Below are 14,938 nucleotides of genomic sequence, written 5' to 3'. Positions count from 1 at the left end.
ATGACCCAGCTAGTAGTCTGCACATAGCACACATAGGGCCTTTTAACCAGGGGCGTAGATTTGCGTGGGGACCGAAGGACGTTTTGACCAATGTCAAAATACGACTGAAATGTCCCCACCAATATTCAGGTTGAAATGGGGGGAAAAGCGCTCACATGCGCTACACAAGGAGTTAAATCATGTCTCACTTCAGTGCTGCGGATCATCTCGTACAGATCTTGTAATGTGCAGTAGCCTATAAGGGTAAATCGCGCTGATTTTAAGTTACCTATAATAACTACCAGTGAGCCGCAGTCTCCTGCGCAGCATGCAGCACTTCAGCTTTACTTCACTACAAGCATGAAGTGCGTCCAAATTCACCTATTCTTCTCTGTTGAACTCCTCGAGAAGTAGGCTACTCATCACACATGTGTCACATGAAAGCCTTTTCTCAGCTTTTAAACGGTGCTAGCTAGCCACTGTTTGCTGTGATAAACAGTTCGCGAGAAAAATAACTTCAAGAGATTTAATAATTATTCTCTGCGCCCATCTCCACATCCATTCGTCTCGGTGGAATATCGTAGGCCTACACACTCTTCACGCAACACATGACAAACCATATATCAGAATAAACAGCAGACCTTACCGAACACAAAGGTGTAATGCATTCCCGTGTATAGTTAGCTGTTCCAGAGTAATCCGGTTTTGAAATAAATTATAGCAAAATTCAACATGGTCTTTCGGCTGCATTTCTTAAAACTGAGTTGTGCTTACATCGCCTAGATATCTGTAAATATTAGAATCAGAGAATATACAGGCAGCTCACGGTTAAGAGTTTGTCAATTTAGCCTTAATGATTTATTTTCACAAAATGCTAAGCATGCATGTATTTAAGTTAGTTTCTTAAAACTGAGCTGAACATGATTTCATAACAGACCAAATAGAAAATAAATGTTAAATATAGCCTGTAGCCTACATATTAAAATCATATTATGTAGGCTACACAGTGTAGTTAGATCAAGTTGGACATTAGCACATTTTAATCATGGATAGTAGTTGGACAGTAGCACATTTTAATCATTTTATATATCTTTGACTGGTGAAAGAGTTGAGTGCTTTTTTGTTGTTTTTTTCGTGTGGGTGGTTAGTGGGTAGTGTCCCCACCAAAGCTCAGACCAAACCTACGCCCTTGCTTTTAACTGAGAACTGTAATGGGGCGGCTGTTTTAATGACCGTGTTGGCAGCAGAGCCGACATCACAACACTTTCAATGCGCTAATGCTAAAACTCGCACGGTAGGCCTATGCCAAAACTGACCAGAATAGCAAACCCACTGCCAAAACTCACCATAGCATAACTTCTCAGATACGGCAATTAATCATGCCACAGCGGGCCAGAATAACAAACAGCCTACCTTATCTTCTACATACGTGTATATCCTCTAGATTTGGAAATGAAGATGACTTAATCCAACATGTTATCCATTGAGTAGGCCTAGTCTAGGCTATGTTAGCGTCACAAGACGAGACTTACTTACATGAAGTAAACAACTCTATAATTAACTCAGAAGTCAACAGACAGTTGTGCGAACCTGTGTGAGGTGAGCACGAAATAGTATGCGAAATATTACAAATAATCGCATATTAGGTGTGGTGTGTAGGCTACAGTCTGTGTTAAATGTTCAGGCAGGCACTGCACTGCACGTCAAAAGCTCCGCTCTAGAATCTTTGCTGCACAAATGAAATCGAATTGACACACGACACAATCGAACGCGTCATCGTTTTAATACATTTTCACTTTGGAGTTCATTTGTAAAAGTAACAAGTTTACGTGTAAACGAAAGGGCAAAACGCATACCAAAGTATGCGTTTATACAAATATCTAGATATGTGTAAACGGGCCCTTAGTTAAGTTGTATTAGAATTGCATTGGTTTGCTTTCTCATAGGTTCGGTGGTTATTAGTTAGTAGTTCAGTTGTGACTTTTTTTTTTAAGTAGCCTATATTTTTGGGGCTTTTTGCCTTTATTTGGACAGGACAGAGGAGAGTGAAACAGGAAGCAAGTGGGAGAGAGAGATGGGGTGGGATCGGGAAATGACTGCAGGTCGGATTCGAGCCTGTGTCCCTGTGGGCACTCGGACCCGAATATGGTAGGCCTACAGGCGCTGTTTTCATGTGGACAGGGAGTTTTTCTCAAGTTTTTCTAAATAACCATTTCAGTGACTAAAAACTGAGTTTTCATTTGAACGAAATGGTAAAAAAATGCTTAAAAAACATAGATATGACACTCCCACCCCCTACTCTCGTCTCACACTGCCTCACACCGATATCTCTCTCTTGCCTCACACTGATATCCTTCTCTCTCTTGCCTCACACTGATATCCTTCTCTCTCTTGCCTCACACTGATATATCCCTCTCTCGTCTCACACCAATGTCTTTCACATATCTTCATATTCTGAAAGAAATAGATTTCTATGAACCTCATTTATAACCCTTATAAATCTTCCAGGACAGCTTTGCCAGATGACATTCACAATGCTGCAAAGTCATGTTTTTTGTGTTTTTTGCCTTTATTTGAGAGGACAGTGGAGACAGAAGAGAGAGTGGTGGGGTTGAGATAGGGAAATGATCCCAGATTGGGAATCGAACCCAGATCCCTGTGAGTACTAAGACCCAAATATGGTTAGGAGGCTGCCATGTGCATCATGTCTCCCTCTGCTGTCATGCTGTCAAGTCATCTTGGTGTGTTATAAATAATCAGAACCTAAAGCTTCAATTCTCAAGGTGTTCCTATGTTTCAAACACACTTTCTCAACCAAAGTGATTCAGCTCTAGCAAGAAGGAGAACATTCTTTCCAAGAACACTTAAAGCAACACCAAAGAGTTTTTTGTACCTTAAAATAATGTTTCCAAAATCGTTTCAGTGGTTCATCAACTTGTAACAGGGTGAACGGCACTTCTGCATTCGCTTCACAGCCCTCTATCGGCTATAACCGCAGTATGTAAGTTTGCCAGATCGGGTAGCGGATCTGTAGTTCGATGGAATGAGACATAAGAAACTACAAATTTCACTTGCATCTGATGTCGCAATACATCGTACTTTCATAAATCGTGCAACATATTCTACCTTGTCTATGGACATCGTTATTTGCAAAGCCGGTGCTGGATAAACAAATAGCATGCGTGCGACAGAGGGAAAGTTCTTTGGTGTTGCTTTAAGAACTCTGAAGGTCTGTCTTATATATTCCTCTATTGGCCATTACAGCTTATTTATTTAAGACCAATTTAGCTCAATTTGGAAGCAATATTCATGAGGCTGGCAGTAGTTTTCACAGGCTGGCGTTATTGTCAAAACATGCCATAAATTATTGTCTCAGCTCCAATCTTCCCAATGCCATCATCCACGGCTGTGTGAAATAAGACTAGAAAGAAGCTGTGGAGGAAGCAGTCTCCTAAGACTTCCGAGGAAGAAGTCCTAGATGGCGCATGAGAAAATGGCTGTTACGGTGCTATATCACATACAAGTCTTTGAATTAGAGCGACTTGATGCCGGACATCTACAATGTACACATTGTGTAATTTCCTATGCCTCAGAGATGTTCTGCCACTCAGGTGTGTGGCATGCTCTCCAATGTGTAAAATGAACCAATCACGGAGAGTTTTGGTGTGTCTATTACATAAAATGTATGCAAGGGCTATGCAAGAGGTTCCGTGTGAACTAATCAGTAGGTTTTTTTTTTTACTCTCTTCAAGACTTCAAGCCATTACAGACCAAACCTATATATGTGTGTGTGAGTGTGTGTATGTGCAGTAGACAAGACATTAATGTTGGACAGTTTCCACCATTCCCACTAGCGATCATAATGATTTGACAGACTTTGAAGAGAAACCTCCTACCCAGATCAAAGGCAACACCTTCAATCTGTTCATGATCATTTCCTCCTGGTGATGTCCCCACCACTACCCAGCTCTCTTTCGGGCACTGTGCTCTGATTCTTAACAGTAGACCAGTCACATCTCCAGAAGAAGATCCAGCTCATTCAAAGTCTATGCTCAACACAACAGTACAGAGCTTGGTTTAGCCAATGCAAAAATGCTTGACGTGTAGCCTGGCACTCTATACAGCCAGTCCATACACTGGAATATATTATGGTATGCTTAGAGCAGGCAATATTTACCCATCAATAAAATTACCATCTTCTCTCTGCCAACCCTATCTTAAGCCCAATGCATCGTGGCGCTACAGTAGGTGGGACACAAAGTGTCTTCACTAGTTTGTGACCAACGCAGTTATCATCTTCCTGTCCATGCACACGGTGTCAAATGGTGGTCATTCATGCATTCTAGGAATAATGAGAACAGAGATGTCATTGTTCTTATAAAGTGTTCATGTGTTTTGCAGTTGGAATGTGGATGTGAAACACATGGACGACACTACAAAGATGAAAACATACACAGATAATAATAAATCAATAAACAACTGTATTTGCTCAAAAATATGGTGTGAGGTGCTTGTGAATGAAAGATATGCTGCTTTCAAGTGACAAAAATGGCAATATTTGTCAAGTTTACAAGTCCACTAGGAAAAGCAGATTCCTCTACAGAGATGTGTTGATTCATCATAATAGCAACGCATCATGATTAAAGCACTCCTGGCTTTTAAAGGGGATGGGAGAAGGTGCTCTCATTGGATGTTATGCCAAAACACACCCGTGATTAATTGAGAAACGTAAGTAACCTTTTTAAGGCATGCACCTGGCGTTTATTTATTTATTTCACCATCAAACTAGCAAATGTGACTTATATACACTTTAAATACACTTAAACCATACACTTCAGACCACACATTTTAGATCAAATAGGGCCCAGCATCTTCATTTGTGACCACTACAGTATATGAGCAACATCTGTTGTGCTGACTTGTTTACATAGCCTGACATCGCCAAAACAAATGTCACAAGCCCAGTTCTGAATGACTATCATCTGAATTAGCAATGAAGCTGAAGCCCTTGAGTCTTCATTAGCTGGACCTGGAACCTTTAAGTTAAGACCAATCGGTGATATGTGAGGAATGGTTCTAGTAATGGCAAAAAAGAAGTGTGTTTTGAAGAACCAGCTACAAATAGTTAGCACATATGCTGCCAGTAAATCTGTTGGCATCGTGAGATATGTAAATAAATCTGCTGAAAGCTGAACTGAGAGTGGAGCTCCCCTCGTGGGAGAAGGTGTCTTCAGGAGGAGTTTGATACACCAGCTGGCTCCCCTGCCAATCCAGTCAGTGATAAGGAAATTGACCGTTTGAAAGGCTGATCCAGTCTCATTCAGTCATTCTGTGAAGCCCATTAGACCACCATGATTGCAGTGAAAATTGTGGGGGATGGAAACACCCGCCCCGGTGTTGACCTACACTGGGATGAAATGAAACCGCTCTGACACGGGAGAGAGCCAAGCCCAGGTAGATTTAATTGTGTTGAGACGAAAGAGGGGCGAAAATCGAGAGGCTGACAGGCTGCTGGGCAAAACTGGACAGAGGGGGAGATGAGGCGCACTGTCAAGACACAACACCACTGACAGGCAGGAGGAAGATGAGCATGTGACATTTTAATTAAAACCATGGTGATGTTTCATTCTGATTCTTTGTCATATCATCTAATATGACATGATCCACGAAATGACTGCTTAGGAAAACAGTAAACAAAATGCACGGGTCACTATTATGTTTTTCATTATTATTTATTTATGCAATTGAGTACAAAACCAAAGTGACTGGTCCATTTTTCCACCTGTCATCTGATTGAACATTAGAGCTCTGACCACAGGGAAATGCCTGAGTCTGCCTCACAGTGGATTTGTTTTTGATTTATTACTCATTCCAGCTATTATCTGAAAGTCTGCAATCTGCAAGATATCCTCAGAGCCAGAAAATGTGCATTAAATTGTGCATCACGTAAAACAGTAAATACCACCACTTCTGCTCTCTCTCTGTCTCTCTCTCTCTGTCTCTCTCCCTCTCTCAGAAAATGTAGCGATATCTGCTGTAAATTGGTCCTCCAAGGTCTTGCCCCTGTGACCAGAGCTCTGTTGAAAAGGACAGATCCTTGTCAGCTGAGCAATCCATAAATATCCCCTACCCCTCTCCATCTCTGTGAGAGCAATACGAGGATGGGGGGTGTGAAAGGCATTTTGTAGCCCACGCACACAGCTACGCACAACCATGCATCTGTTGCTCTGGCAAACAATAGGCTATTAACCAACTGCATCTCGTGACCGCTTATGTATTTGGGCAGTGTGGCATTTGTTATTGAAAAAAAAAAACACAGATTCACACACAAAAGAAATTATGCTGCCATCCGAAATGACATTGAGAAAATGAGTTGTTGACAGATTAACGGAACACTAACACCCCATGAGGTCCGTCCAACCGACATCTGGAAAGCAGATGTGGGCTGCAAGCGACATTTGTCAGCTGCCCGCTAACGTGAGATTTGCTGTTTTTTTTTTGTTTCATTTCCACCAGGCTTCTGTGCTGCTGTGTCATAATAACAAACAGATTGACACGCAGAAGCATCCTCCTACTGTTTCGCAGGTGTATTCCCACAGACGTGACCAAGGATTTCCTTTTGTCCTCCTTTTTTTTAATGCCTTGCGTCGCTTCCCTTTCCTCTCAGCTCCAGGCAAAGATTCATTGTAATGTTCCGTTTCTTCTGACAAAAGAAACTTCTGAGGAAATAATCCACCTCGCATTTAGCGTTGAAAGACGTGAGGTAGAAGGGGAATTAAAAGTGAACCAAAGAGAGGAGAGAGCAGCTTGTCTGCCGGCGGCTTCCCCAGTTTACCTCAGCTGGCTGTGTTACTAAACACACACACACTCATACACACAAACACCAGGTAATAACACACCCATTCATGTGCTGAGAAATTTCACAGAAGTTTTGAGTGCCACACTATAACAGTCCATGGCCAAGGCCTTTCCCCCTTATGCATAAAGCAATTGCAAGGCACTACTCAACGACAGGCCGCACTTGTGATTTGAAGTGGCAATAAGAAGGCTCCTCAAATGGCCTGGCCCATAAAATGTGTAAAGCCTGACCCTGGCTAATTACACGTCCTGAGGAAGGGCAGTAAATCTCTCACGGCTCACCACACACTATACCTGCAAAGGAGTCGATGAAATAGAGCAGGTGCCATCGACACCGGAGAATCAGAACACAATCTCCAGGTCCAGGCAAATTTATCTCTCATCAAATGTATCCTTTAGTCTCTCACCTAGTCACATTTTCATTCATTCATTCATTCGTTCATAAATTCATTTCTACCCACAAGAGTTTGTGCATTCAGCCTAATATTTGCATGTCTTTTGTCAGAATCAAAAGCCTGTTATCATGGTTACCCCCACAGTTTGAACACATGAAAAGCAGCCGCGTGCATTCAGCACACTTCCCCCTCTTCTCTCCTACTCCACTACAGGCGGCGAGGAAGCCGTCCAGAGGATTCTGTATGCGCCGTTAAAAAAAGACAGCCAACAGCCTCGAACATTTGGCAGAGTCCAGTCCAACGGGGACCAGTCAAAGCCGCTCGACCGCTTCCGCACTTCACCGTCCATCTGTCCGTGGCTCACCTCTGTTTATGTTTCTATTTCAAATGGAGATGAAAAGCGCCTGCCTGGTGTGAAGGTTACGGGATGAGGGAGACTGGGGCAACAGGAGGGGCATGGGGGTGGGGTGGGTAAGCACCAACATGGCTGGGTGGTCCAGGGGATGGAGAGTGGGTAGAGGGGGGCTGAGGAGGCCTGGCTCAATCCCCAAGCCATCGGAGAAGAGCCAGGCTCTCTCAAGCCTTATCTGCCCATGCAGAGCAGCTGAGGAGCTTTCCAGTGCCTTGAGGGGTGTGTGTAACATACTCACACACACACACACACACATATTCATGAACACAAACACAAATACATGTACAACACACACAAACATATGCACATACAATTGTGCATTTATCACATATTCATGTGTTACATGCACTCATAAACTCACAACAAGCTTAGCATGATGCATGATATACAAATAAATAAAAATGTGCACCAGCCAGGCCTATAGTGTATAACAAAGCATATCTTTGTCGGTTCACATGGAAAGCACAGTTGGAAGTTCTCAAGAGCCTCGAGAGAGACTAAATATTTTCTCTAGATGGGTTCAATGACCTGTTGTCTCTCTTACATGCGTGACATGAACCAACAACAGATTGTGATATATTTCTACATTGTCGTTATTTACCACAGGCTACACGGCTGTGAGATTGTAAAGCACTGCCGCCTAATTCCTCATCAGCGCCACCAGTGGCTCCAGTGGCTTTGAAAGATTGCCCGTCCTGCCGAGAGGCAGAAACACTGGACATGGGCAGGCATGAATCACCAGCCATCGAGAGGCACAAATCACATTAGAATCAAATTACTCTCTCCATCAGGTTTGCAATCCCATCACTCTCTTGCTTTCTTCCCTCTCTCTCCTTGTTTCTCTCTCTCTCTCTCTCACTGTCTTTCTGTTTTTCTGCCTAGAACTCTCTAGGTTTTTTACCCTCCCATTCACTCACTCGTTCTTTCAATCAATCATTATCTATTTATCTGTCTCTTTACTTCTCTTCACCTCTATATATCTTGATTTGGCTTGGATTATAGTGGTTGACGGAGCATTCAAGAGACAGGTTGAGTCTCTCTGTCAGTCCATGTGTAAAGGACAATCAGTCCTTATTGTACTGAGAAATGTTTTTTCCCCTTTGTCATAGTTCTAGAACCACAAAAATGAACAGTGCCACTCTTCCAGTGCATTTTATCTAGATTTGTGTGACACAAACTCCATGACAGCATTTTCCAGCTGATAAAATTTGCTAATACAACACAAGCATTGAAAAATGTTCCTCAAGCAATGCGAGGTGAGCTAGCTTGCCCTGTGCTTTAAATGTTGCCGTATGAATGGCATCACAGCTGTAAAAGTACACGAGCACTATTGTATCCCTAAACTTCAAAAGTTTTCCATTCCTGGGACACTGAAATACACAAAGGAGTGAAAAAGAGCACCAAGAGATGTTGGCTATATCTGAGTTTAGGCAGGTAGAACTGAGCTTGTCTGGTTCATTACTGGAAAACTTAAGTCTCTGGACAATTACCTCATCCCCACTCAGTGCTACCTGCTCTGAAGTTTGAGAAGTTTCTTTTAAAGAGCTTTGCGTGAGTCTCACAATATGCATGATGGCCAGGGTGGATGGTGGACCTAAAGGTCATCTGTCTGCCCAGTGCCATGCTTCATTTCATTTGCTGCCAAGAGGGGAAGTAAGCTAAATGTCAGGGGGAAACGGCCCTGGCTCGTTTGACATCTGAGAAATCCAAGTTTTCCTGTGAGTTGTGCCACATTCCCCGTAGTGACTGCAGCAGCATCAACACACACCCCAAACACATCTGTAAAAAACTAACCATCACATTAGAGAATACATAAAATGTAGGAAGCTTAGACTCTGTCCTTAAAACACAGATTAATCCACAGTTTTAAATGCTAATGTGCACAATGTTGACAATGTGTCAAGAGATGAATCCAGAGCCCAAAACAGTAACGTGGACAACTGGGTGGTAATTTGGTGCTGTTGCCATTCTGACGGTTATTGTGCAGCTGTGAGAGGGGAAAAAACAGAGGAATGACGCCTAATGAGTGTCTGCTGTTTTCCTTTCAAAGCATTTGGCAGCTACCTCCCAGGTAGCCAATCAGATGGAGCCATAACAACCCAAACCTTTGATGACCTTTGAGGTGGTCCTCCACTGAGGTTCCTGACGTTATTGCATCTGTTTAATGCAAAATGGCTCCACGTTTGGAATAAGTGGGTGTGAGACTATGGCGAATAATTTCCATCGGACAGAACCTTTCCACCTACTATTTGGACAGGCACTGTTTTTCCCTGTCTCACACTGTGCTGTAAACGAGCAAGGTCTCTTGTCCATGCAGGCCCTTACACTGAGGACTAAAAACAATACAAAAATGCAAGGTGCAAATAAAACTCATCTACCATGTATTCAACAGAAATAGCAGTGTTAGTGTGTGTGTGTGTGTGTGCGCGCGCGCATGTGTGTGTGTGTGTGCGCGCGCGCATGTATGTCTGAGCGTCTGTCTCAGTTTTAAGTCACTAATGTTTGCCCCTGATGGCATCCATATAGTTGGCTGTGTTGACTTGGCAAGAAGTATGAGAGGGTTTCCTTGATGAAACATTATAAGCCTTCATTTGGACAGATAAGGCCAACCCTGCCACTGTCTGATGGTTCACTGACAACATCATTGCAGGACATGGAGCAACACAATCTTTGGGCAGTTACCTTATATATAGGCTAATGTCCATCAATCTATACCCTACCTGAAACCTGAATTTATGTTTATTTTTCCTCTACCCTTCAGTTTGTTGATCATACAGACCAATAGGCTATTAGTCTCACGATTTATAAAAGGAAAATCACGTTCACGTCCTATACATTAAGCCAATATGATGCGCATGCAACATCTGGAAAATGACATTGGTTCATGTCCAAATGTTGTGTTTCTTGAACTGATCTGTGATAAAAAAAAAAAAAAAAATCTTGTTCCGTTCTTATACCTTGTTCGCGCTGCCATAATAATCGCAAGCAACAATGCAATACTGTGCGCGCTGACACACGGGGTCCGGACCGAACAGTCTTGTTGCCAATGTTTCCAAAACTACACTTCGGAACCTGATTTCAAAGAACACACTCCAATAGCCTAGGCTACTTACCAAACATTAACATTTCAAGATAGATTAGCCTACGATCAGCAGACCATCTAACTGTTCATTTACCATCATCTTTCCAGATGAACCGGGGCAGACGGAACCGAATTCCATGCCGCCCAAGCAAACTAATGACCGTTTGTTGCCATTTAAATAGTTATGTTTGCCGGTTTCATACTTAATACAAGCACAAGTAGCCTTAAACAAAAAATGAGGCTTACGGTAAGACCATGTTTTGGTGGCGAATTCAAGTCATTTATTTGACGAAAGACACGCGAAAACGGATATCATTAGCCTGCTTCCTATAACATGTACAAGTGGTCTTTACGTTAGCCCTGAGCTCCAGTGTAGGCTATAGAATCCATGAGGCTATGATGCCCAACTTGAGAAACGTGAACGTACCATGCTTTTCCATTTAAGTTCCTTTGGTTTATTCCGGGGACGTCCTTCGTTCTTCGTCTTGATAAATGTTAAATATCCCAACCAAGGAATGATTGCTTTTACATTGAAATTTGAAAATTTCACGGCATTCAGATGTCCTCACAAGTTTGTCTGCCTTATTCATCTGCTAATTTTCGACTTGCGCTGAAGCCCCCCTCTCTCGGCACACACACTCTCTCTCTGACACACACACGCCCGGTCGGTCATGCTCAGGTTTTCTGAGCTGTCAGTGTGGCGACAGGGGGTAGTGAAACACCGGAGAGCAGAAACAGGAAAACGCGCATCACTCAAATTTCTCCAATCAGCTGACTGTCATCATGTTACGGCAGCGAGTCCGATCTCTCCCAACTGTTTTGGAAAATTACGTTTCATAGTTGACCCTGAGAGGATACTCGAAACGAATTCAAACCAATAGATGGGTGCGAGATGCGTATCTCCTTCAACCAGGAGCCTTAATGAACCATAGGCCTACATTAGGCAACTATTTAGGCTAATGAATTAACATTTAATACATTTTGCAGTTAGCCTACATATTGCTGATATGAAGAAAGTGAAAGCCCCTTCCATGTAACTTGGAGTTAACACTTCAATATCAAAGACAACACAGCTTAAAGCAATTCAAGCAACTCTTTAGTTTAGGCTATGTCTGTAACTGTATGCTATTTGAATGCAGACTTGTAAAATCACCACAATCACAAACCAACCCCAAGCCCTCAGACACTTGTACTCCCATCACAGCTGACAACTAGGCCTACTTATGATCAACTGTGAAACTGTACTTTTATTTACTTGGTTCAGTAATTATTTTAACAAATTGTGGAGTCCATCAAAACAGGTAAGCTAGACCTATACCCCACTGTAATTCTGCTATTCGTTTTGATAGTAAAGAAAGTGAGTGAGTAGATCACCACATCAAAACCACATTGCAGGACTACTCCATCTACTCCTTACACCCTGTCTAGCAGTCAGTGTCTCTTCTATTTGTCTGTAGTTAGGCCAGTCATGTACACGCCTCTCTTCCTTTCTCTCTCTGACCATCTCCCCATTAGTTTGACCCTTGCTCCTTCTAAATTATGTATTGTCAGTCCATCTAGAGACATGTTTGGCATCATACTCAAAATCACTGTGTCAATCATACGAGAAGTGCCAGAAGCACATTCGCTGATGTGTAGAGTTTTCATGGACTTACACACATGCACAGAGCAAAGTGCAGGGTATGCACATCCACATAAAACTGGCACAGGTGCTAGGTCAAAAAACTGAACTGAACGAAACAAAAAACCCGCAGACCATATAGACCGTACAGTTTTTTTTTACAATTGTTTACACACATTTTCAAAACTCTGTGTCTATGTTTCAAAACTCTATACACACAAAACCCACAATTGCTCACACAAAATGCAAAATGCTTCAAATCTCCAGCAAAATGACACACAACATTCAAAATGTCACAAACACATCTCTAAAGCAAACATTCGCCTCACATTATGGACACTTTTGTCATAATATGACATTTTGTACACACTGTTGCTCAAAAGCTCTTCTGTCTTTCATGCGCTTCTATCATACAAGTGTGAAAGTTATCTACAGAGAGAAGTTGAAATACACAGTAAACATGTAAGCAATATTGAAACCAAAAATAGTGATTTTCCCCAAATAATTTGCTGTTGCGAATATAGTATTTTACAGCCAACAAGAAGCAAAAGGAAGCAAATGGAGTTTTGAAAAGGCCCAGAAATTACTGTATTTCCAAAGAAAGAAATTACTGACTATCAAATTACTTTGCTTTTTAAAAAAACAAATACAGTATTACTGTGTCTGTCTGTGTGTGTGTGTGTGTGTGTGTGTGTGTGTGTGTGTGTGTGTGTGTGTGTGTGTGTGTGTGTGTTTGGGGAGGGGGTGCAGTTGGGCATGTATATTCATAAGCCTATAGACCCTTCAACTGCAGAAACAAACATGTGCACAGAAAACATTAAGCTAATGGTAACTTCGGGACAAAAGACAAGTTTTACGTCAAGTCGACTTTTTGTAAAACATGATGCTAAAGTCAAATTTTTTTTCATTTCAAGGTATCTGCATTGGTTCTGAACACTTCCACTAGGAAATCCTCTAGGAACAGATTGAAAGGATCTATGCCTTTATATAGAGTATATCTATTCATAGGCCTATACTAAGGCAATGATCGGATAGTGTTCAGTAAAGTAGTGAGTGTTTGTACATTGAGGACTGAGTGTGAATAAGTGGCGAATAAGTGTGGCATTTTGATAGGGTTGTGTTTGAAAAAACGAAATCAAGTTACTTCCTGTTCGATTTTTATGCTATGTAAAAAAAATTGTGTGTGGTGTTTTGCAAAATGTGTTTTAGGAAATTGAAATTTAAACTGATTCAAACACTGAGAATTAGTGTACAGTATGGTTTTGCAGAGTTGGTGTGGGGTTATGGTGTTTGAAAGACTTTTGTCACAGAAAATTGTGTGACAAGCAAAGATTTAGTGTGTAAGCAGCTGAAAAAAAACTGTAAATGGCATGCACGTGCTTGTGCTGTGCAGAGGTGTGTGAGGCCTGACCGAGACATTGCTGAGAATAAATAAATAAGAAAAAAAATAAAAAAGCTCATGAAAGACAGAGGAGCTTTAGGTTTTGAGCAACAGTGTATATGATGTATCCAAAATGTCATGACAAAAGTGTTTATAATATGAGGTGAATGTTTGCTTTAGAGATGTGTTTATGATATTTTGAATGTTGTGTGTCATTTTGCTGGAGATTTGAGGCATTTTGCATTTTGTGTGAGCAATTGTGGGTTTTGTGTGTAGAGTTTTGGAAAATGGACAGGGTTTTGAAAATGTGTGTAAACAGTTAAAAACTGTAAGCTCCTGCATTATACACAAACGTTAAAGATTACCTGTCCTGTGCAATCAATTTGAAGAGCCGAGTGTTGTTTCATGTTCTTCAAACAGAGAAAAAAACGGTTACACTTTACTTGACAATGTCGACATAAGTGACATGACACTGTCATGAACGTGTCATAAACAAGTCATAAACATTTATGACGCTTCTGTTATTAAGTGACAATAGGATTAGCGTTAGAGGTTAGGATTAGGGTTAGGTTTCATGTGTCATGACAGTGTCATGTCACTCTTATGTCGATACTGTCAAGTAAAGTGTTAACAAAAAAACAATGACAGGTTGAACATGATTAGGATGACATAATTGTTATCAACTTGTTTAATGGAATCAGCTTAATTTGATCTGCCTTTACAGCAATGCATGTATTTGAATTTAAAGGATAATTCCCGTATTTAGCACTTTGAGTCCCTTTTCTGGTTTGTTTTGGATGAACTAGAGTGGTGGTCACTGACATTTTCTGACTCGTTTTGAATCGCCTTTACTGCTTCAGAGTGGCTGCCTATGGGCATGCACAAACAACCCTTAACGTTTGTTTTCAAAACTGTGCAACTCACCGAGTGGTTAGTGGTGTTCGTTGATTATTAAAAACAAATATCGGCGCAATGTATGATTTCCAGAAATACAGAAATACGCGTGCGCAAGGCTTCACGACACCAATCTTGCTCCAGCAGCGAGATTACAACACATTATTGGCTCAATGTATTCACAACACAGCACATGATTGGCTCAATGTATTCACATGTCGACATTTTGCCGCGGAAGTGGTGTGATATGTGTAGACAACTGCCATATTGGGATTACAAACTAACCCCATGCATTTCTATGGAGGATTTTTTGAGT

At 41.6% G+C, this 14,938-nt stretch overlaps 1 protein-coding gene across 2 annotated transcripts in view; it reads right to left on the bottom strand.

Annotated features, from left to right (window-relative positions):
• Positions 1-11,405, bottom strand: part of chst15 (carbohydrate (N-acetylgalactosamine 4-sulfate 6-O) sulfotransferase 15) — a 49,371-nt gene extending 37,966 nt beyond the window's left edge. For both annotated transcript variants that reach the window (XM_076285357.1, XM_076285356.1), the window contains exon 1: positions 11,154-11,405. The gene's annotated coding sequence lies outside the window, so the exon portion shown is untranslated. The remainder of the gene's footprint in view (positions 1-11,153) is intronic.
• Between the last annotated feature and the right edge of the window lie 3,533 nt (positions 11,406-14,938).

Source organism: Alosa pseudoharengus, unplaced genomic scaffold (assembly GCF_046254945.1).
Source record: "Alosa pseudoharengus isolate Yale_2024_CS ecotype anadromous, Long Island Sound unplaced genomic scaffold, YU_APseudo_1.1 YU_APseudo_1.1_scf_15, whole genome shotgun sequence".
NCBI classification, from domain to species: Eukaryota; Metazoa; Chordata; class Actinopteri; order Clupeiformes; family Clupeidae; genus Alosa; species Alosa pseudoharengus.
This window is presented reverse-complemented; position numbering and strand designations above follow the sequence as displayed.